This window comes from Taeniopygia guttata, chromosome Z, assembly GCF_048771995.1.
Source record: "Taeniopygia guttata chromosome Z, bTaeGut7.mat, whole genome shotgun sequence".
NCBI lineage: Eukaryota > Metazoa > Chordata > Aves > Passeriformes > Estrildidae > Taeniopygia > Taeniopygia guttata.
This window is the reverse complement of record NC_133063.1, coordinates 60,316,321-60,340,921: the sequence shown is the minus strand read 5'-3', so window position 1 is coordinate 60,340,921 and position 24,601 is coordinate 60,316,321.

Genomic DNA, 24,601 nt, shown 5'->3' with positions numbered 1-24,601 from the left:
TGCAAAAAAGGAAAACATATGTCCTGGCAGTGCCGATCCAAACAAGATGCGAGTAGAAGACCTAATCCAAAAAACTCCAAGGCGAGCGCGCCGCGCCATCGCGTGATGAAACAAATGGTGGCCCCCCAAAATCCCGAGGTAAAATCTGCGAATACCCCGGTCCCAATGCCCTTCGCTGCATCACCAGCACAATCCCAGATAATGACTCAAACTTACTATCCCCAGGCACCTGGTGCACTCTGGCGACCTCCAAGCCAACAACCTTCTTAAAGGATGATGGCTACGACTATATTTCGACAGGAATCACTGGGCCTTCACAACTCCGGCAGGACTTTCTAATAGTTGGCAAAGAAAGGAATTGCATCCTGGGGCTACTTGTTCTGCCTTGTGTAGTCTCTGCTAACTGCAATGAAGAACTATTAGTGTTAGCCAAGGCTTACTACCCCCCATTGCATATTCCACCTAAAACCCCTATAGCCACTGCCATTGCACTGCCTATGGGAACCATAGACCAGATACCACCACGTTGTTTCCCAGTCGCTTCTGAAAACCCCGAGGTCCTATGGGTTCAACACATAAGTGAACAAAGACCAATGCTAACTTGTGAATTATCAAATGGCGGGGTTCGAGTCACCATCAAGGGGATGATTGACACGGGGGCAGACGTTTCTGTAATTTCTTCTTGCTATTGGCCAACTGATTGGAGGTTGGTACCTCCCCCAAACACTCTCACAGGCATCGGAGGTGTCACTCCGTGCTTGCAAAGTGAATCTGTGATCAGCATTGAAGAGCCTGACAGAATGAAAGCATTGATTCACCCTTATGTGGTTCAGAAACCCATCACAGTATGGGGAAGGGACTTGCTTTCTGCATGGGGAGCTAAAATTGAACTGGGTTTTTTGTAGGGGCCACTAAAGCACTCAGCACTCTGAAACTGACCTGGAAGACTGACACCCCTGTCTGGGTCGATCAGTGGCCCCTGCCAGATAACAAGCTGAGTGCCCTCAAAGAACTGGTAGCAGAACAACTGCAGAAGGGCCACATTAAGCCCACTAACAGCCCCTGGAACTCACCTGTATTTGTGATCCATAAGAAAACCTCTAACACCTGGCGACTGCTACACGATCTCAGAAAAAGCAATGCAGTGATCGAAAACATGGGCCCACTCCAGCCTGGCCTGCCCAACCTGTCCATGATCCCCAGAGACTGGCCTCTTATCATCATAGATCTGAAAGACTGTTTCTTCAACATCCCTCTGCATCCAGATGACGCTCCTCGTTTTGCCTTCTCCGTCCCAAGCACGAACTTACAAGAACCGCTTCAAAGGTATCACTGGCTTTCCCTTCCCCAAGGAATGAAAAACTCGCCTACTATCTGCCAATATTTCGTGGCCCGCGCGCTGACTCCAGTCTGCCAAAAGTTTCCACAATCCGTTACCCTCCACTACATGGATGATCTGCTTATTGCAGCACCAACGCAAGAGCAGATGAGAGGGACTTGTAGTTATGCTGTTGCTGAAGTAAAAAAGGCTGGACTTGTGATCTCTGAATCAAAAATACAGGAAACTGCCCCCTGGAAGTATTTAGGCTGGAAACTAACAGATCAGTCTATTTCCCCCCAAAAGATACAAATCCGAACCGATGTCCGCACTCTACAGGACTTACAACAGATCTTAGGGGAAATTAATTGGGTTAGGCCTGTCTTAGGAATAACTGCTGACGAACTTGCTCCACTTTTTGATTTGTTAAAGGGAGACAATGAACTCAGATCCCCCAGGTCTCTCACTCCAGAGGCTTGTAAGGCCCTAGAACACATCACTGACGCTCTGCAGAACAGGCAGGCACATCGCTATGTTCCTGGTCAACCCTTTTTCCTTGCAATCTTGGGAGAAAAGTTGAGGCTGTGTGGTCTCATCTTCCAACGGGACTCTTCTCTCAAAGATCCACTGTTAATAATTGAATGGGTTTTTATTTCCTATAGGTCACCAAAGACAATCCTCACACCTTTAGAAATGATGTCACAGATCATCATCAAAGGCAGAGCAAGGCTCCTTTCAATAGCAGGCCATGAGTTTGAAACTATTTACTTGCCCATGAAGAAAACCTATTTTGACTGGGCTATGCAAAAATCGGAGGACCTGCTATATGCCTTGCTGAACTTCCCAGGCGCCTGCTCAATTCACTACCCAGCACACAAAATTATCAAAGCCAAGTTATGTTATAAGGAAAAGCCTATGATCAGTGAAGAACCTTTAAATGCAATCACTATCTTCACTGACGGGTCAGGCCGAACACACAACTCAGTTGTTACATGGCAAAATACAAATACTAAAACCTGGGAACAAGATGTCCAAAAAGTTGAAGGTTCCCCTCAAATTTTTGAATTGGCTGCAGTTGTAAGAGCATTTCAGCTCTTTCCAGAACCTTTCAACCTGATCACAGATTCAGCTTATGTAGCTAATGTCATTAAGAGAATTGAGGGATCCGTTCTAAAGGATGTAAGCAACAACGATTTGTGTCTTTGGCTCACCTGTTTATATCACATTTTATCACACAGTAAGGATTAGCTAATCCTTACTTTATCTCTCATATCAGGGCTCACTCTGGTCTTCCAGGATTCATGGCAGAGGGAAATGCACGTGCTGATGCACTGGCATCAGCTGCGTCTGATGAGGAAGGTTCAGCAAGCGTTGAGAAATCCACCTCAGTGTTTGCTGCAACCACCTTGCCCAACACTATTGAACAGGCCAAATTGAGCCATGCATTCTTTCACCAAAACGCACAGGCCATCAAACGAGACTTTCACATTTCCCTAGAGCAAGCACAAAATATTGTACGAGCTTGCCCAAGCTGTCAGCATGTGCGACCCCTCCCCCCTTCAGCAGCCACCAACCCGCGAGGGTTGGAGAGCCTACAGAAATGGCAAACAGATATCACTAAATATCCATCTTTTGGGAAGTTTAAAAACATCCATGTCTCTATTGATACATTTTCAAATGCAATTTTTGCCTCTGTACATACAGGGGAAACAGCCAAGCATGTCTGCCAGCATTTCTCACAAGCCTTCTCCTATTTAGGTGTTCCCCAAGAAATTAAAACTGATAATGGCCCCTCATATACCTCACAAGAATTAGCCACATTCCTGAATGATTGGGGTGTTCACCATACATTTGGCATCCCTCACTCTCCCACGAGTCAGGGAATGGTAGAAAGAACACACCAAACCCTAAAACGCATTTTAAATCAACAGAAAGGAGGAGTAGATCAGGCTACACCTCAAAAGAGATTGAGTAAGGCTCTGTATGTTTACAATTTCCTAAATAGCTCTACAGAAGAGCCCGACCCCCCCCCATCTACAGACACTTTCTGAACAACAAAAAAGCAAAAATTAAGGAACACCCCCCAGTTTTAATAAAAAACTTAGACACAGGGCAAATAGAAGGTCCATACAACCTCATAACGTGGGGAAAAGGTTTTGCTTGTGTTTCTACAGGTCAAGGACTTAAGTGGGTCCCAGGAAAGAACGTGAAGCCTTACCATGCACCGAAATCCGCTGACACCCCCACACCAGACAGTACTTCTGCAAGTACAAGCCAAGAAGCCAGCACCCAGACCTGAACCACGCTGCGTCATCGAGAGAAAAATGGACTTTTTATCGTTTAATGCGTGCATGTTGTTTTTGTTCTTCTGTTTCAGTTTTTGTATTGAAGTTTTACTTGTAATTCAACCAAGGACAAATGCTGAGTAGTTTTAGCCAAGCCTGCAAGCTCTAAGACCACCTATATATCTAACACAAACCCTAACAAACCTTTTTCAACCCGTTTAATTATAAGACCTTCTCCAAAAAATTCTGACAAAAAAAATTCTCCCCTACTATAATCAGTGACTTGATAACAATAAGGCCATCTCAGCTATACAGTTTACTTAATAGTTTGAGCCTTGCACCTTAGCTAAAGGAACTCTGTAAAATAAGCTTGACTGTTTCAGTAGTAATAAGTATAGTTCTAGTAACAATACCCTGTACACTTCCAAGTGTGCAAAAAATAGTTGTTAAGTCAATATTTAATATTTCAAATGGTTCAGTGAAAACAGGGGAGATGTTGGGAAGGGTAGATAAATATGATTAAGAACCACAATGGTACAGCCAGGACGAATATAACGCCCCCTACTGGCTGGACAATTACCCTCACCTACAGTGGGGTCCAAAAGCCAAATGGACTGTTCCATCTCACCCCCCAGAATGTATGGTTCACCCCACATCTGTAACCCTCCCCTGAACCATCAGGTGTCTGTGACCCCATTGGCCCAGGTCCTGTTCCAGCCCACCCTGGAGCCCCCTTTGATAAAGGCTCTCCGGGGGGCTGGACGCTCTCTTGGATCTTCCCCTCTCCTCCTGGAGCGTCCTCCGGGAGTCCCTGCTCCCGTCTTTGTCTCTCCCCTCCCCCATCACCTTAGGCCCAGCCACGTGCTGTGTCTAGCAGCTCGAGGCAGGGCCACAATGCATCCTGAATAAACCTCATCCCCCAAGAGCAACCACAGAGATCTCGCTTGAATCTGTCCATGGAATACAAATAAACGACTTTACAGCAGGACTTTCAAATATCCTTTGAACTTGTTTACTTGTTTTGCTATGTCTCCAGATTTGAATAGCTGCACAACAATCTTGTGTATCAACTACTTCTCCCAAATTTATATAATGTATGAACTTGCTGCTAGGCATACTCTATACTATCATCCAGGCCATCCAGGAGTGATAGAATACTGAAGAATTTAAAATTATGATATTTTTAAACCAATGAGTGTGACAATATGGAGAAACCTTTCGTGTGTCTCTGCATCAAAATACTGAGATGGGAAATAGCTTTTGTATATTTACTTATTTAACTTGGGGTTTAGAACTGACATAAAGCAGCATAAGGGGAAATAGTGACCTCAAAAATCAGGACTTTTCATGTTTAATGATGAATCATGAATCACAGAATCATTAAGGTTGGGAGAGACCTCTAAGACAATCCAGTCCAACTCTTAATGTAGTACCACTGTGTTCAACATGTAACATGTTTCCAGGTATAACATTCACATGCCTTCTGAACACTGCTAGGGATGGTGATTCTATGACTTCCATGGGCAGCCTGTTCCAATGCTTGACAACCTTATCCATGAATAAATATTTCCTAATATTCAATCTAAACCTCCCCTGGCCATTTTCACTTGTCCTGTGAATTGGTACCTGGGAGAAGTACACTACTTCCAGGTAGTTGCAGAGAGTGATAAGGTCCACTCTGGCGCTCCTTTACTCCAGTTGTTCTTAATAAGATTAGTGGTCCCTTCACCAGCTCCGTTACTCATCTCTGGACATGCTTAAGCACTTTAGTGTGTTTCTTGTAGTAAGTGAGGGACACAAAACTGATTTGTTGTGTGGCCTCACTGGTGCCAAGGATAGGAGGATGATCCCTTCCATCCTGCTGGCCACATCTATTGATAAAAAAAGGTGTTATTTTGAAACAGTAGTATTAATTATGGGAATAATTGTGAAAAGTGAGAGAGTTACATTTCACTTATGTGCTCCTTGTCATAATATCAAGAGGTAACAGAAGTCCTTGCATTAAAGAGAGGAAAGATCTCTTACATCAATACCCCTCCTCCTCCTTTCCCAGTCTTGACGGACTGTTCTTCTTTTTTCTAGAATTATTCACCCACCCATTGTGCTCAGTGTTAGCAACTCTGACATGGCAGTAGCAGGACGATGTCACACTCAACATCTCACAGCCACATTGGTATTTTTCCTCTGGTTGACTTCCACATCTTGAAGTGCCTGTAAATGTCACCGTGCAAGCAAGGAGCAGCTCATACCCAGGGTTACTTGTTACACAACAGTCCATAAAGTAATGCTTAAAAGCACAATTCACAGATCACTGTTATTATTCTGTTAGACCATTCAGCAATTTAAATTTTATGTGTTTCAGACATGAGCATGTGACCATGTTTCTTGCTTTCCTTTCATTTCAGAATATGTAATTTTTGACAGAATTAATAAAAACCAAAATCAACAAAGGATAAATTAATTATCAGACAGAAGTTTAGATTATGTTTTAGAGCAACAACTCTGATGGTGAAGACAATTTGTAAAGAAACTCATCTAGTGGGGTTTGATATTGATTACATCTGAGTGTTTTGGTAGATAGAAGATAATAAAATCTGTTGCTGTGAAGTCAAAGAACTTTTAAGAATTACAGTGTTAGTTGTAGTGTGCAGAATAATAGACAAAGGATCTAAGGCTGAGGAATATTTGTTTGGTTCTGTTGGCTCAAAGAATATCTAAGATATTTGTAACATCAAAGAGCAGTATTATCCTGTACTTTTAGCATACTCAAATTAGTTTATTGACAGATCTAAGTAGCTAGTTTTTGAAATAAGATTCCATGCAAATCATGCCATACAGAAAATGCTGCTCTAGGATTCATGGTGAGAACACCATGATTTAGCAAATCAGTGACTGAGTAATTAGGGAGCGCTCCAACAAGACTAGACCACACTGAGAAAATACATTGAGCTACAGGTGAAAAAAAAAAAAAAAATCCCAAATCAGAGCTACTTGTGTTCTTTAGCAAAGTGTCAGATGCTTGGAAAAACCTTAAAGAGCATTTGGCGGTGCTGACCTGTTGAGAAGGTGACCACAGCCATTTAAACATATCAGCAAACTTCCCAGAAGAGGTGGCTGGGCAGAAAACAGTGAGAGAACTGCAAGCTACAGGCTCTGAGAATTGTGTATGCATTAGACAAGCACACATATGTGTTGTAGTTACTGATAAATGTGAAATGAAGAATTAGTGCTGTGCCGCAATACCAGCAGGCATGCTTGCACCTATAGTGAGAAAGAACCTTTGAGTCAATAAGCACACAATTGTGTTGTAAGAGTTTTGTGCATGAATGGAAGCAGTTGAAGCAAGAGAGTTCTTCATCTGTGTCAGTCAGAAAGGCAGATACTCAAAAAGAAAGTCCAGGGGCAGAGCTAGTATTGCTCACTGTCCAAATAACACCCACTCACATCAGAATGCCTACATCCAACCTACCTTTTGCAATGCTTTTCATTGCATCACACTCATGTTTTTCAGACTTTTGCTCTCTGCAATCTGAAAACTGATGAATCACAAAATAACCAAAAAGGTCCTTTCCCACAGAGAGTGAAACAGAGCCTCCCTAGAGATCCTTGTGTTGAAAGCAATTGTTCAGCACTGTGTTTTCCCTAAATTCCTTGCTCTTTCTGCAGAGCTAGAAAAGAATATATTGTTTTTGGAAGAGATAAGGAAAATAATGAAACATATGGGGTTTTTGTTTGCAGTGTTAGATTTTAAAATATCCAACATGCATTATATATTATTTTAATATAGAGGCAAATTAATGTGTATATTAAGTCAGACTTATTATTACAATGTCCTTACTTTCTTTTTGAGATTATAGATTAATTTCCTGTAACTATCAACTATCCATATATTGATTGACAGGTACTATGCTAAAGCTAGACAATTTCATTTCTACAGTGTTGATTTTTTTGTTTAAAGCTGTTGAAAATTCTGTGCTCCTTATGACTGTAATGGCAGTAAAAATTAAACAGAGTGTACTACTTTCTTACTTTCAGAGTGGTGTTCTAAAGGCTATGGATCATTAAAAATACTGCATTATTCATGTGGCTGTATAATAAAATCACAATTACTATGCACTTGTGGTATTGGGCTAAATTGAAATGTTGAACATAATCCATTCATTCACTAGAAAGGGTCAATGACTAGTCTTACACTTAACATTGAGTATCTTTCTGATCTGCATGATTAAACAATTGTTAAATTTCCTACTGCCTCTGGTCTGGAAGATGTATCTCTTTATTAACTTTCTAAAAATAAGTTTCCATTACAGAAATCTTGGTACTTTATTAGATATGGGCCTGCTTGTGCATCTAATATATTTTTTTTTCTCAGATTTAATCTCAAGACATTGCATTTATTGCTATGTAACATAATATATAAAGTGATCTCAATATGAAAAATGATGGATAACATCACATTAGAAATATTCAGGGAAAGGGAGAAGAGAAATTCAGATGGATGAATCAGTGTTACTGGCTTATCATATCTGTGGCTTTGATGTGTTTTGTATGTGAGAGAGGTACTAGCATGTATAGGACTACATTTCTTCATATACTGTTTGGTAGTCCCAGTTGAAAAGATTTTTGAGGAAAAAAGGCATATTTATAACTTGGTGTAATCTTGCTGTGGTAGCCAAATGTCCCAGTCAGAATCAGGGGCCTAAGATGTGAAGCGGTAGGAGCAAAGTTCACCCATCTGAGATGTGGTGTAGTCCAAAGGAACTGAAAAAGTCATAACTGAAATGTGGGACAGAGATGGAAAAAGTGATAAAACACAGAGGCACAGGGACAATTTATCAGAAAGGTAAAGTTTTGTGTTGGTTTAGAACTTGGAAATTTCACAGACTTTCAGAAGAGATTTATGCAAGTGAAAAGATTTATGGCAAGTTCATTGTCTTCCAAGAGTGTCATGTAAGTCTTAAGGCTTCTGTCATCATTTGATTCCTTCACAGGATTTTTCATTTGGTGTTGTTTTTTGATTTGGAGGCTTTTTTTACAGGAAATAGAAAGGCTCCTACAATCTAATAAAGGATTAAATTTCACTACAAGTGCCTCCTGCTGTAAAATTCTCTGTTTTTGAGATCCTACAGTTTGTCTTGGCTTTACTAGCAAAACCAAGAAGAGAGCAAATGGGAAGAAAATAGATGTTCAGAATACTTGTGTGCAGTGGGCTGACCCTGGCTGGGTGCCAGACACTCATTCAAGCCACTCTATCATTCCCTTCTACAACCAGACAGGGAAGAGAAAATATGAAGGGTTCATGAGATGAGATAAGGACTGGGAGAGATTGCTGATTAAAAACTGTAATGGGTAAAACAGACTCAGCTTATGGAAATTAATTGAATTTACTGCTAACAAAATCAGGGCAGGATAATTAGAAGTAAAACAAGTCTTAAAAACACCTTTCCCCAACTCCTCCCTCTTTCTCAAGCTTTACTGATGCCTAAAGATTTTTTTTGTTTTTACATATTTTTCATATATTTGTAACTTTGTAGATTTTTAATGCTTAGTTTTATAGCCTCTAGTACTTATAATCCTTTTTCACACTTTAAAACAGTAGCTATATCACATTCTTGAAATTTTGTTTAGTCTTTTTTCAAGAAAAAATATTCTAACAAAGCCACTCTCTTTTGCGCTAGAACTTAAGAGACATAACAAGAAACAGGGAAATAAGCCCCTGGAGCAACCCTAAGAGGTTGACCCAAGGGTGTACTGCTGGGGCAACTGGTCTCTTATTGGATGTACATGCTAAATATACTAATACATAAATCTTATAAAAATACTAGAAATCCTGTACAATGCATGCTCATACTTATGTTTTGTGCACCTGAAAGCTTTCATTAAAGATCTACTCTTTGTACTACTTTAACATTGTTTGGAAAAGTTTTTCTTCTGATTCCAGGTGTGACTCTCTCCCTCATAATGGTGCTGGAAGACAGGGAATGGGGGTTACAATAACTTCATCACAAGTTCATCCTGCTGCTGCTCAGGGAGAGGAGTTCTTCTCCTACTTCAGTGTGGGGTCTCTCCCACAGGAGATAGTTTTCCACAAACTTCTCTATCATGAGTCCATCTCATGGGCAACAGTCTTCCACAAACTGCTCCAATGCAGGTCGTTCTTCCATGGAGTGTAGACCTTTAGACGCAACACGCTCCAGCGTGGGTCCCCCATGAGATTACAAGTCCTTCCAGGAAATCTGTTTCAGAGCGGACTACTCCCTCCACTGGTCTGCAGGCCATAGCCAAGTGCCTATTTCAGCACAGATCTCCCCTAGATTTCTCTCAGGCATCCACCTACTCCTCCATGGGCTGCACAGGGATGTCTGCATCCCCATAGACCTCCATGGGCTACAGGGGCACTGCTGCCTCACCAGGACAACCTCGGCTTTGGCACCTGGCACACCTCCTGCCCATCCTTCTCCACTAACCTTGCAGAGTTGTTCCTCTCACGTGTTCTCAGCATGGTTTTTTCTGGCTGCATTTACATCTGCACAATCACATTTTTTCCTCCCCTGTTCTTAAATCTGTTTTCACAGGAGCATTACCACCATTTCTGATTGGCCCAGCCTTGGCAGCAATCCCCATCTGTCTGAGAGTCAGCTGAGATTGGTGCTAGAGAGGGTGAAGCTTCCAGCATCTTCTCACAGAAGCCGTTCCTGTAGCACATAAAACCTGGCCATGCTAACCTAGTGCATTGTGATATATAAAACACCTATCAAAAAAACTTGCAATGTGTTAGAATTAATAAAAATTAGTAAATAAGTTCTGAGTAAAGATCAGACTAGATTTTTTTAATAACTAAATGAAATCTGATATCTAGAAACATCAAAGGCTCTCTTTTTCATTGAGTTAATGTCTTATTCATTTTCTATACATGTGCCTTGTGCTTAGAAAGACAGTTTCAGCCATACTCATCTAATTATTCTGATAAAGAAGATTCAAACTTTTCTTTATTGGGTTTGCATGCTTGTTATATAATTGCAATTGCATTACTATCACATGCCTGGGAATATTTCCCCCTTCCATTTTGCAGGTCTTTTATGTACAAATCCAAAAGCTATGTTCTTTATCTTTAGCTATAGCTTGTTTTAATTTTTTTTGTCAGCACAAAAACTGTGTTCTAAAAACACTCCTGAAAATACTTACAGATGTAAGATGCAGATAAAATCTCCAATCTTGGCATGTAATATGGCTCAGGAAAAGATCAGCCAGGTTTTCAGGTTTTCTTTTTTTTTTTTTGCATTTTTCCAGTATAAATTTTTATATGAATGCCTTATCTCTCTCTTTTCCCTCCATAAATGAAGAATATGGCTCTTGGAAGGTAACTTGTGACTACACTGTGTCCTGAAATTCTCCCATTTAAATGGCAATAATGCTGGATTAATCCCCAAGAATTTGTGACTTCCTTTCTGCAAGCCTATCAAAATTCATCTGAATTATGGAAGACCCTTGATGTAAAATGGCTCAGTGTCTCAGCAACAGCACAGAGGAAGTGATCTGAAGGAGACCAGGAGTAAGAGGTGGGTATTTGTTTAGATTACTCTCTAACAAAGTCTATGCCTATTGCATCACAGCCCATAAGTATTTGACATTCGGTGTGGGAGAAAAGGATGACTCAGAGGAAAAGTGTCCTTCAACAATATCTTATACTTTTCAAATTTCCTTGGCTATCAGGAATGGTAAAAATATGGATTTAAAAATAAACACATACACATAGCACTTAAATACCATCCCACTTAGAAAAGTTCTATTTCTGTGATGTTGTTCTTTTATACATGTTTCTCTTTTGTTCAAAGGATGTAAAATGGAACCTCTACATGCTTTTTGAGAAACTGATTCTGAAGTGTGGTCATTTAGTGATGTCCAAATATTTCTATATCTCTGGAAAGACATTCTCTTTGTCCCTAGATCCAGAGGTGATGTGAGTTCCTCTTCTGACCCATTAAACTGCCTAGGACTGGCTCCCATGTTGATATTAGGTATTGGGATCAGCCTGTAAATCAAGCTGGTCTAAAGAATACCCTGAAGGGTTGACATATGAGGCCAAGGGAAAACAAGGGATCTGAGAACACATAGTCTGAAGAAAGCCAGATGAACCCCAAGGGGAAGCAGAGGACAGCGGTGCCTTGGAGGAAAATTTTGCATTTGAAATCAGTAGAAAGTTTATGTTTCCTGTATGGGAGATTCAACCTTCATTTCTGAATTTATGATTTCTTCATTATTTTAAACTCCCTTTCAAGACCTGCTGTTTCTGACTTGATTTCTAATTTAAGTCCAGTATTTTAAGGATTGCAAAGTATCATCTTTGTTTTTCCTTTTTTGTTTCCCTAAAGTTAAAATGGTTTATGCAATTAAAAGTGGTGTACAACTAAGTGTTTAGCAATTCCTGAGATAACAGGTACCTGGAAAGCATCAGCCACTTATCTGTCAAGTCTTTCTTAGAGTGTCTTGTGATAGCTGGTTGTGCAATTAATAGCACACAACAAGGAGATGGAGAAGGAGATCCAGAGATTCCTGAATATCTTTTGATCTGTCACCCTTTGTAAGCTATACTGATGTTCAATATTTTATTTTTATTAACAGGATTTTCTAGGACCCTGCCTCTCCTTTCTAGCTTGTTACCCTCTAATCTGAAGAGACTTTGGCACCTCTTTCATTGTTGGTCTCTGAAAATAAGCAACTGTGAAATAAGGTATATTTTCTGCAATACTGCTATTAAATGCGGATATTAAATGTAGAGATGCTAACACAGCTGCTCAGCACCGACTTCTCAAAATTCCCGTATACTAGGTACACAGCCCAGAGGTTAACTCCAAAGTTTTATGCATCACACCTTGCAGCCAACATCAAGAAGTCAAAGTCATTGAAGAGGCAACTGCCACCTCTGATAAACAAAGTTGTGGTATCTTTTCCTGTACTTTATCCATAAGGCTGAATCCTGGAGCTTGTGCTTCCTCCAAGCTCTGTTATTTTACCTGGCTGTATCCTCACTATTGTCCAGGAGAGGCCCCGAGTTGCATGCAGTAGCCATGAGAGCAGTGGGATCTGGATATTCCATGCAGCAAGGTGAGCAAGCAGCACGGCAGCAGAGCGGGGCTGGCAGAAGTGGTGGCATCACCAATGAGAACCCAACCACATGTCCTGTGCTCGCACCCAGTCCTGTGCAAAGGGTTGTGGCAATGTGGAATACTATGAAGTGGGATTTTAAAATAATGTTTTCTGCTCTCCCTTACTCTGTATAGTCTTTAGTCTATGGAATGTGTGAATTCAACATATTGTGCTGGATCAGAAGATAAGACTACCTAGAAAGTTCCCTGAAGATAAAGTGCCTCTCTCTTCATCCAGGGAAGATGAAGAGGCCCTAGCCATACTCAGGGGACAATAGGGGGGTTTTTCTGCATGTCATAGAGAATGCTTGGCTCAGACCAGAGCATTGTACCTACCTTCAACTCATGCTTCTATAGTAAACATGATACCAAGTGTAACTGTCTTCTTTTATCTACAAGATAAAATAAGACAATTTACAACTGGCTTCTAGTCCAAGTATTGAACAGTATTTTTGCTCTAAAACGGGAGCTGCCTTGAGTCAGCTGGAGTCTGTCCAATAGTTTTAAAACTATGTGCTTAGTTCCTATTGCTTTTTAAAGTTATTACAAGAGAAGCAGGATATTAATCTGTTTTTATTAAAGGCAGTATCTGTGTGTATTCAATTTCCACAGGCTTGAGACAATATGTTACATGATAAGTAATTTCAGTGAAGCTCATAAAGAAGATGTTAGTTGTAAGAATTCCTTAAAGACCATTTGTCCCAAAACTTATTTCATGTGTACTTGAATGTATAACTGGAGAAGTAGGTACCTCTGTAACTTAAGAAGCAACTAAGATCTCTATGGATCCAGTCTCTTAGAAAGAGTAGTATTGATATTTTGGCCTTGTCTCCTGTAATTGCTGAAGATAAATTTTTGTTTCTGTGTTTGTAATAAGCTTTATAGGTATTTGAGCACAACTGTCCTGTGCTTGTGTTCGATAAGCCTGTATTACTGCCAGTACAAGACAGAGCAAATAGGTCTCTAAAAATCTGAATGAACCAGAGACATTTGTAGATTTAAAGATAGCTACCATGCTTTAAATTAATATTTTTAAAGTGAGTTGTCAGTTTCAGCTATACAAAGAAAAATTCTATCAGTAATGCAGAATTTTTTTTTTTATTTAGAATAGTGTTTTGGGGTGATTTTATGATGTTACCCTATTCTCTAATAATCTGTTTTATTCCCAGAAATGTCTGCTGTACTTTAAGATGAACCAGCTGGCAGGGCCGGAGACTGGGAACCCCAGCCGGGCTCTGTTCAAGCCCCGCTCTCTCTCCGGTGCGCTCAGGCTGCGCCGTAGACCGGGACCCTACCTTGTTCCTTTTGTTGCATTGTTTCCTGCTAGCTTGAATCAAAAAGTTTCTTTGTTGCCCCTTTGTTGCTCGGGGGCGGTACTGTGAATCCTCTCAGCGGCTTCTTGCTTTTTTTTTTTTTTCCCTCCTAGAACGGTTTTCAGTTTGTTGGGGTTTGTTTGGTTTTTTGGTTTTGGTTTTTTTTGGTTTTTTTTTTTTGTTGTTGGTTTTTTTTTTTTGGTGTGTGTGTGTGGTTTGTTGGTTTTTTTTTTTTTTTTTTCCCTAGATCCATTTAGGGAGCCGGCGGGGGCTACCCTGAACCCAAGACCTTAGAGAAGCTGAACCAACACGAGAAAGGACACTAAAATCCACCAATTTCACCGGCTGTGAGGAGGAGACCAACGCCAAAAATCCAACAGGTTCCCAGCTGCTGTGAGAAGTTTTTTTCTTTCCCTTCCCCCGAGGCAAAGGGGGCCAGCCACCATCCTTGCCTCCTGGCCACAAGGCAAGGGGGTAGGTGTAAGGGTCAATTTTTTTTCCAGTGCCTTGCAGGTATGTTGCTTTGATAGTAAACAGTTTTACCTCTTTTCATTTTCACCCACTGATATTCATTTCTCTCATTGGCTAAAACGGAATATTGGAGCCTTTTTCTTTAGAGAAATACACTCTTTCCAGTATGTTTTCTCCTAAAATTTGTCTCTAAACCGAGACAAATGGCTATGAAGTTATGTCAGTGAATCTGTACAGTTCTATCTGTATTCTTAAAGTAGGGTAGGCACATGTGGTATTGGCAAGGTTAGGTGTCACAAAATAAGTAGTACAAGCACCTGGAATGTGGAAAAAGTCACTGTCTTGTATTGAAATCTAACATAGGATTAAAATAGGATAGTAAAGCTAAGGAAGGTGGTAAGCTAAGGGATACAGGAGATGTTTCTAAGTAATACTATTGGCTATAACGCTATCTTTAAAAGTTTTCTCTTACACCCTGGCAGTGGAATAAATGCAGACCTGTGACCATGCCTGAAGATGAACCTGCTGAGGATGTGTCTTTCTGCACCTTGGTATTCAGATCCTGTATTAGCTTTGGTCAAGCCTTGCTTCTGGAAACATTCTTACTGGTGACACTACAGGAGGTTAACAATGACAGGTTCCCTTTCTTCTGTTGTAATTTCTAACAGAGAAAAAAAACCTCTGTCCAGCTTAGATGGTATTGTTTGATCTTCTGTGGGTGACTGTTTCATACTTTGGTCTCAGTTCTTAGAAGGAAATCACACTAACTGATTTCAGGAGTTAATTCAAGGACCAAAGTGGCATTTTATTCTTAAAAAGTAACTAAGCAGGATAATCAAGTCTTGTTTTTCCAGTGAAAAGTTAGAATTTTCCACTCAGGGCTCCAATTTGGAATTTGACTGAAGTACATTAATTCTGAGCCAGGCAAGCTCTATGAAATATAAAGTGGACGCAGGTTCTTACTAAGTTTTTTAAAGCATCTGTTTTATTATTAATATGCTTTTAATACCATCTCTCTAATTGTTTTAAAGACTGACTACAATTTAAGTTAATGCAAAGACATTAAAAAGCTGCCTTTTAAATTTTTAACAGGAATAAAAATGTACACAGAGCATGGGCTGTATTGAACTATATGGATCTGATCTACAAACAAACTAATACCATTTCACACTCTGTTTTAAATATTTTCTTGGAAGTCACAGATGCTTCTGATTTGTATTTTGTAGCCATTCTTTCCTAGGTACTCTAAATACCAGTTAAATGGTCTTTTAGAGGTTTCCAAAATGTTAAGACCAAATTTCCACCCACACTGGGGTGGATACTGGGAAAATGAAAGATGGAGATTAATTAATTTAAATTGTAGTTAATCCCCCCCAACAACTACAAAAACAAAAACTTCAAATGAAACTAACCAACCAGACAAAACCAAACCTACCCCAAAACTACAAAAAAACCCCCAACCCTCCCCAAAACATATCAAAACACATTGGAGAAATGGAACCAGAGGAGAGAAAAATAAAGTAGGTTGAAATACTGTCTTTTTCTCTTGCAGAAAGCTGTAATGGGCTTGTGTGTGGGAGATCAGACAGCTGCAGAAGCTGAGCTGGGTAGTGCTGCCGACCTTTTGGCCCTCTTACAGTGAAAGCCAAGGGAGAGACAAACTCAAGACAAGAACAGAAGTGAAGACACCATATCTGGTGATGCTGACTGCTCTTTTGAGAGAATAGATAACAAGGACATTGTTTGGCGAGTTTAACAAGGACATTGTTTGGCAAGTTTAACAAGGACATTACTGGCGTAAGAGAGATTATCAGGAAGATTGTTTTTCTGAAGGGGACTGGGACAAAGGGGTGTGAATGGAAAATTTTATATGAACGTAGTGACCTATAAATACTGGTAAACTGTTTAATAAACTGGCTTTGCTTTGCTGGCATAGCAGAGTCTGTGTCTCTCAATCCCTGCAAATGGTGCTTCCCATGTGGGGAAGCAAAGATTCGCCTATATGGCTGCCTGGTGGGGCACTTGTGGACTAAAAACTGTCAAGAAATTCTGATTTAATTGGCAGCAGTTTGAGATGTGGCGTTTTGACTGGACTCATCACCTGGATGTGACTCAAATGGAGAGATGAAAAGCTAGTTAACTGATAGGGAGAATTTGACTTTTAGCTGGTTTATACTGTGTTACAGTTATGAAGGGTAGGAAGAAAACAAATAGATGTACTTGTCTACTTAAAGCAAAACTTTTTCCCATTTTTTTCATCTTTTCTTTTTCCTTCTGTTTAATATTTAGCTGTTCAATCCCATAAGTACAGGAATTCTGCATGGCAGGACAGTAACTTTGCTCACTCACATGAACCACAGAGTAAAAGCTTGTATTGAAAATGTAAATCTCTTAAAACATTACATTTGCCACATGTACATTATAGTTGATAAAACCTCTTTTTGCTGATTTTCTTTCAAATAAGAAGCAGTGATCTAATAAAGTTTTCTTCATGCCTTTAAAGAAACCACATACAACTTCTCTTTTCTTTTTCTGAACAATGTAGATCTGTCGAGCTTTAAGGACATGGGAGGACGTTGGTAACTTCTAATATGACCCTCCTTCCTTTTCAGATAATTTTCCTCATGCTGAACCAGTCCACACAACTATGAGTGAATTCAGGAAATTCAGAGGTCTAACATCACAGGCTTGAAGGTCTGCAACACCTCTCAGCTATCAGGATTTGCAGAAAAATGTTGGTCGTTCCTCCAGAACTCATAGCTGAATGTGGAGGATCCCAGCTGCCAGATTTGTAACTCATTGGGATAAGCTATGCTTCAAATTTCCTTTTCAAACGCGAGAAACAAACTTGGAGAGGACACTTGCTGGAATGCATGTGTTGGCAGAAGAGTGGGGAAATGTGACTAAGAGATGACCCAGGAGATTTACTATTGCCCTAAATGGATGCACCACAGAGCATGCATGTGAGTTATAGATGTCCCTAATCAGTCTATTAGACAAATCAGTCTAATATAATCTGTAATGGAGAAAAACCAGTTATCCTGTACTATTTCTCTGGAAAAAAAAATGCATGTTTACACACATGTGATTTGTTCCTATGCACCTATGATTACAGATATGATATGCCACACCTTACATATTAACAGGATTATTGACTAGGAAAAACAGTTAGCAAAACATAAATATTCTGTGCTTTGGCAATCAAATGTTTCTCTGCACATTAGATAGAACGTGAGACATATCCAGGAAACTGAACCATCTTATTTAATGAGCTGCTTTATTAAATTTTTACCCTAAAAACAACTAAAAAATAGGTTTATTCTCTTTAGAAATTAGACTCTCTATCCAGCTCAGAGTAGAAGATTACTTTGAAGAAGACAAAACAACAAAGTACAGCAGAGAAAAGATACTCCTAACTATTGCAGTGAAAACATGGTTATAAACAGAAGTGAGCTCTATTTTCTTTTCTTTCTTCTTTTCAGTTTGGCTGTAATGAGCAGTGTGCAGAGATCATAGGTTGTTTTACACTGCTGATGAGTCAAGACAACAGAGGAGAACTTCTGAGCTGGGACCTGCAGTAGCTTCCAAGTGTGAGTCATAGTCACTGGGGTGTCTATTCTCTGTATTTTCTGGGAATCACAGAGTCAAGAAGGTTTGCCACAGACATCAGCAGGAAGTCCTGATCTAAAACAAGAAATGACAAAGATCGAGGGTTCATCAACCAACAGGAGTGCAGACAGCTGCAGAAGTGACTGAGTTTGGACTGTGAATACTTGGCTGAGAGGAGACAGTAAGTATTATTCACTCATTAGTTATAATTGTTAAACAAAATGCCTAGAAATACAGAATAATGGGATAAGTGTGAATATATCCTCTGTGTTCAGCCTCATCCTGGGAAATAAACGAAGGAACATATCATGTTACAAAAGAGAGGAGATATGATAGGAGCTTAAGAACTTCCTACTTCTGTTGAGGAATTAGTGGCGGCTACTATCTCTTAGCATTGCCTGGTGCAATCTTATGCAGTTTACACCTTGCCATCAGGTACCCACTAATGTAGTTTTTGTGCTTTTCATCCCTGAAGATTGAATAATTGGAGGGGTTTTGTTGTTTTTACACTACATCAGGAATCCCAACAGTATTCTTCCACTTTCCCTTAATGATGAGAGCTTGTGTCTGTGCCAAGCAATTTGTGGTATAATTTGTAGGAGTTGTATGCTGTCCAGAATTTTCTACACTAATGCCTCATCTAAAGAATGCCAGTAGTACAGTGACTTTCTTTTAATTAACTGTGATGTCAGCTTCATGTAGGAGGCAAGCTCACAGCCTGTGAGTTGAATCTCTAAATTTCTGATCCAGGAAAGGAAATCACAGCATGCACAGACAAGCAGTATTTGATATAGTTATAAAAATTTCCATGAGTTTGCTCTCTGAAGATAGAAACCTGAACAACACTTACAGGAACTTGTATTTTTTTACTGTTACAAGGCCTGGTCTGCACAGAATGCTGTGTACACAAAGCATAGGAATTTGCCAATAGAAAATTGATTTGCTGAATGAAATTGAAATTGTCCCAAATTATTTCTAAGTATTGAAAGAGAATGAAGTACAGGGATGGAGAAAAAATTTAGTAATTCATTTGGAGATCATGTTCATTTCTCATAGTTTAGGTGAATCCTATAAGAACAAGTTAAGAAAATTTAGAAATAGAGTCTATCACTCCCCAGAAATTTGCAGCAGAATATAATTGGATTCACACTTACCTTGTCTGACTAAGATTCAATTCTGATCCTTCAATAGGTGTTGAAAAGTTTCTCAAAGTTTTCAAGCTGCAAAGCCATAACAATTCCCTCAATTACACACAAATAGGGATGTTGTTTCTATGGCTTCATATGCTGCAATCCACACCTCTCTCTATAGTCTTCTGAGAGGAGAAGCAGGAATGCTTTTCTTTGGAAATAGCTTCATGAATGGGACAAAATTATGCTTTTAATAAATATTTTATTTGCAAAAAGGGGTAAAGCTAAAGCAAACCCAACCACTCAAACAAAAGATATCCAACAAAACAGCTCATTCATCTGAACACAGCGACCAAGTTAGTTATTGGTTTGGTACCTGGCTCAGAATATAGCTGTATTTTCTTGGGAAATTACTAGGCATTTATTTTATGTGTCTTGATGATCACTCTGCATTTGGGAACTGGGACTTTTGAGCCTCTGGATTCAGCTAGGGCATGCTTATTATTCTGGCAACTCTTTCTGACAGGCCATCCCATAGGCCCACTGGTTACCCATTACTCAGCATCTAGACTAAAAGTTACACTGGTGAAACCTTGGAATTGCCTGTAACTCAGTGCCTTAAGCAATTGCTCTCTGTTGCAGGGGGTAATCCCTGCAGTATTCCTTCAGCCTCACAGAAAATATAATTAAATGGGTAAAACTTCTGCAATTTTTTTCCATGTCTCATTGTGATCCTGGATCTCTTCTCTGGTACCAGGTAACACATACAAAGGGTCTTTTATGTGACAAAATGAATGATTTACAAAGTCTAGGATTGCTCCAAAACATGTATTTGTTATTTATATTCACCTTTTATAGGAGACTTTAAATTGCATATAACCAACCTCTTCTTTCAGCAATCCAGCAATAATACTTGTTTCTGTTTTCAGATACAACTTTTCTTCAGAAATTATCTACATTTTGAAGGAAAAATAAAAGCTCTTATGCCAGGATTGCTTGCCTTCATATGGAATCCCTCTCAAATTACAGTATAGCTTCTTTTGCTTTGTATGCTAAGGAAAATATTTTGAAGATTGTATTGATAGTTCCTGATGACAATGTCCATAAAAACATAGATGAGAAATAGGATATAATTCCTGTAGTTTGCTATGACATTTATAAGACTATGCATTTTAAATATAATGCTATGGAACATTGTTTCAAATCCTGTTTCAGCCAAGTAAGATGTTTTCAGTAAGTAAAACTGGCAAGTGGAAATATTTTCCTTGAGAGGAGCTAGATTAACATCTTAAACACCCAGTTACATCTTTTTGCTTCAGCTTGTTTTCAGAGGGGTTACCATGACACAGAAGCACGGCAACTGGTTGTTGAGTCAGGCTTTTTGTCTAACTGTATTTTTTGTGAAAGCACAGTTTATAGCACCATTATTGCCACACAAAGAGATAATGACACTATCGAGAAAATAGTTTTGAACTCTCAGCACAGCCTGACTTACTCCAGTGCCCCAGGCCTCTATTACGAACACTCCATCATTATTCCTACGTTTACATTTGGCATACTACGCTTATTATTTGCTTTGTTTTCCTTTAATCGTGGTTCAAAATGCTATTGTATTCCCTTATTACTTTATATTTCTCATAGAGTGCTGTCACACTCTGCAGTCAAAAATAATGAAAAACCTCAAAATAATTGTCTTTCTCAGACTGAGATTCAGTTTAAAAGTCAAATGGTCAATTAAGTGCCTGTAACAACACATTGAGCAATTTTTCAGTTAGGAACATCCACTTTCACAGTGTCTGAAATCATCTGGGCCAATGTACACCACATAAATAAAAAGCTAAAGGGATGTTCTATGAGATAGGATCCCCTTCTGTAAAGTGAAGACACACAAGAAGTGGCACAGAAAAGGGAGTGAACTTCACTGAGAGATTAACTGCTTCTTCATTTCCCCCCCTCACTACTCCAGAAAGACAACATTAATTTGAAATGCAGGAAAAAATCTGAAAAATTCTCATTTAGCATAATGGCAAACAACTTTTGACTCAACCCTGTATTTACAAAATCATGAAAATGACTTTCAAAAGAAATGCTATGTCACACGTTTGGTAATTAGAAGATATCGGGCATTATTTGGGTAAAATGTTAGAACATTAACATGCCAGTGAAAGTCTGAGCTTTACAGCAGAGTGTATACTGCTTTATTTAATATGACTTTAGATGTACCAGGTGTTGGTACATCCAACAATGTTCTCATGGGAGACCATTCTACAGCCAACAATTATTACTCTGGGGCAAATGGTCTCTGTTTTCCCCAGTCCTTGCCAGCTTGCCAACTGAACACAGCTGAGCGAGCTCTGCATTCTGTTTTTAGGTGTCTTGCTATGTCATCAAAGATGTCTTGATTTTGCAGAGTCTTCTCGTGTTTAGCCTCAAGTAGGGGGCATTTTCAATTTTTTTTTTTTTGTCTCACAATACTGAGGCAAAAATCCCCATTTTCCAAGTTGTCTCAAGTGACAATTGAACAACTTCTTCATTTTACCTGAGTTACTAACATGGATAATGCTCAGGATGTGCAGAAAAATATGTTAATGCACACGGTGACTCCACAAAACTGCAGTACCTAAAGAACTGGAAGAAATAGCATTCATTTAAAAAAGGGACTGCATGTGCTTTACACTTTTGTACAAGTTTTTATTCAAGACATTGGTCTTCATATGATGCTGAATTCTTAGGAATCATTCTAGGTTATCAGAAATGGAACTTAATTCAAAAGCAGAAACAGTCAGATCATAATTTCATGGCTGCTGCTTTGCTTGCAGAAGGATGTGGTTTCTGTTTTGTCAACTTTAAAGTGTTTGCATCCTTGTGCTTATGGTCTGCATTTGTAGGTCAACAGAAATAACACACTCAATGTGTTTGTGATCTTGGATTACTTTAACAAAATACTAGTTGTACCAGTGACTTCTGGGATTGTGCTACCACGCTGATTCTCTAAATACTGTAAATATATTATATAAATTTTTTAGATTACAAAAATGGTTATATATTATTGTAGATGAAAGTGTTTTGTGTATATACTAGTCTATTATTAATTGAATTGCAAATGCCTGTAGTTGTATCATCACTTATTATTTGTGTTATCATTGTTTATTTCTTCTGTATCATAACTTTAAAATTAAATATGAAATTTGCAAATCCAGGTAAAACTAAAAAGCAAGGCAAACTATTTTTTAACTTCAGCTCAAAAAACCAGAATAAAAAATTAAGCAGTCCTACAAGTATTAAAAACTTTGTGCAATTTGCATATCATCTTAATGGTGAGTTTTGCGTATAAGTTTTGCATATCTTCTTACTGATAATATTCTTAGTATTTCCTTCCTTGCTTTTCAGAATAGTGGCATTCTTTTTCACACATGCCTATATCTACCAAGTGAAGTGAGCTCCTGAAACGAACTCTGAAGGTCTGCATTTTAACAATAACAACCTGAAAATAATTTTTCAGCTATGCTAGATGTATTGTGTTGACTCAATCTTGTTTTTTTGTTAGTCCTCTCACCACACAGAAAGTTACACTGAAGCTGCAGTGAACTTCCGTGTACCCAGATTTAACAAACCGCAGTAGTTATCATCCATGTACTAAAGTCCTTTGACCCACATTCTGTGGTCAATTAATAAATTGAGTCTGTAAGGTTGTTTCACACTGGGGTTGAGTAAAGATGACAAGGAGAGGGACCTACATCAGTGGTTTCCTTTCACAGTACACTTAAATACCATCAAATCCACAATCAATGGCAATGCACGCACATGTTTAACAAAGCTTTTAACCTTTTATCCATCAGGCCATCTGCCTTTCAAGAAATACTGCTTGTGGTTCAAACAACATGCAAGGAATTGTGTCCATCCTACATGTTCTTATGACCAGAATCTCTGGGTAGATGAAGGCCTAGAAAAAAAAAACAAACAGAAAAAAACAAAAAACTTGTAGGGACTACTATGCAAGAGTCGTTCCATGAAACAAATCCAGTCAAAACACCATAAATTGAGAGGGAAAATAAGAGTAACCACTTCTCAGTGACTCCTCCTGAGCCTCTCAAGATCTAATGTGGTTACATATGGCTACATACGCAACATGAATTAGGACATGAGAACCTTTCCTTTAAAGAAATGGTAGGAAAAAAGCTTTTTTTTTTTTAAACATAACTACCTTAGCCTTCAAGCATAGTCATACAAGTGGAAAGAAGTGGAAAGGCCAGGGACACCTGGACCAGGCTTGGTGAATGCCCTGTAACTGCAGCAGTATCTGGACTGGACCAGCAACTTGGAATGCCAAAAGTGAAAGAGAGAGTTAGTCGCATCCAACACTGAGTAACTATTACCTGCACTAAAGCGCAAAACCAACACATGAATTGGATTTGCCATCTGTGAACCCTAACTTTAAAAAATTATACTTCTCTACAAAATACTGGGAAATCCCTGGCTGATAGAACTTCACAAGGCTCTAATGAGGCATAGTCATGTGCCAAGAAGAAGGATGCTGCACAGAAGGTGTTTCATTCTGACTGTAGGAGCTAAAAGAAAATTAATTGTAGGGTTTTGAATACTGGTGAGGACAGTAGAGGAGAAGAAAGGATTCTTGGGGTAGATAAATGAAACTAACAGGAATGGGCTACAAGAACATGAGCTTTTAGGCTAGATTTCAGAAATTACTTCATGAGAGCTTTGCTTCATTGGTTAAAATATGTTGAAGTATTTGAGTAATTCAGGGATTCAGCAAGAAAACACCAATCAATTACTCCAAAATGATGAGAGGCAGAAACCGAAGGCAAAAACTGGGCTGTTACAGGTATGTGTGTGTGTGTGTGTGTCTTATAGCACACTGTGTTATTGAACAGCTACATCTTTGGCAAAAGTATTCCACTATATGTAGACTTGATGAAGAATCATCTGCTTGAATTAAGATGAAAACAAAATTTTACTAGCTATTTGTCAGTGAAATTAACCTTGTAAATATATAAACTGTATTGGAATACAATACACATGAAATTGAAGGGGATTTTGCTCACTGTTTTTCTGGAGAACATTCTTTCATATCTTTTAAATTAATTGACAGAGATAAAAAATGATAAGGACTTGTAATCAAGAAACATTTTTTGTGGGATGGAATGGTCAAGGAGTCAAGGTAATTTTTTATTCAGTGCTTCTACACCAAATACATGTAGGAACATCAACAGATTTCTCCAACCAAACAGAGAAACCTGTTTAGGACCAGTATTCACTTAAATATATGTGCCTGGAATAAAAGCTTCAACATCTATGTAGTCACCTTGCA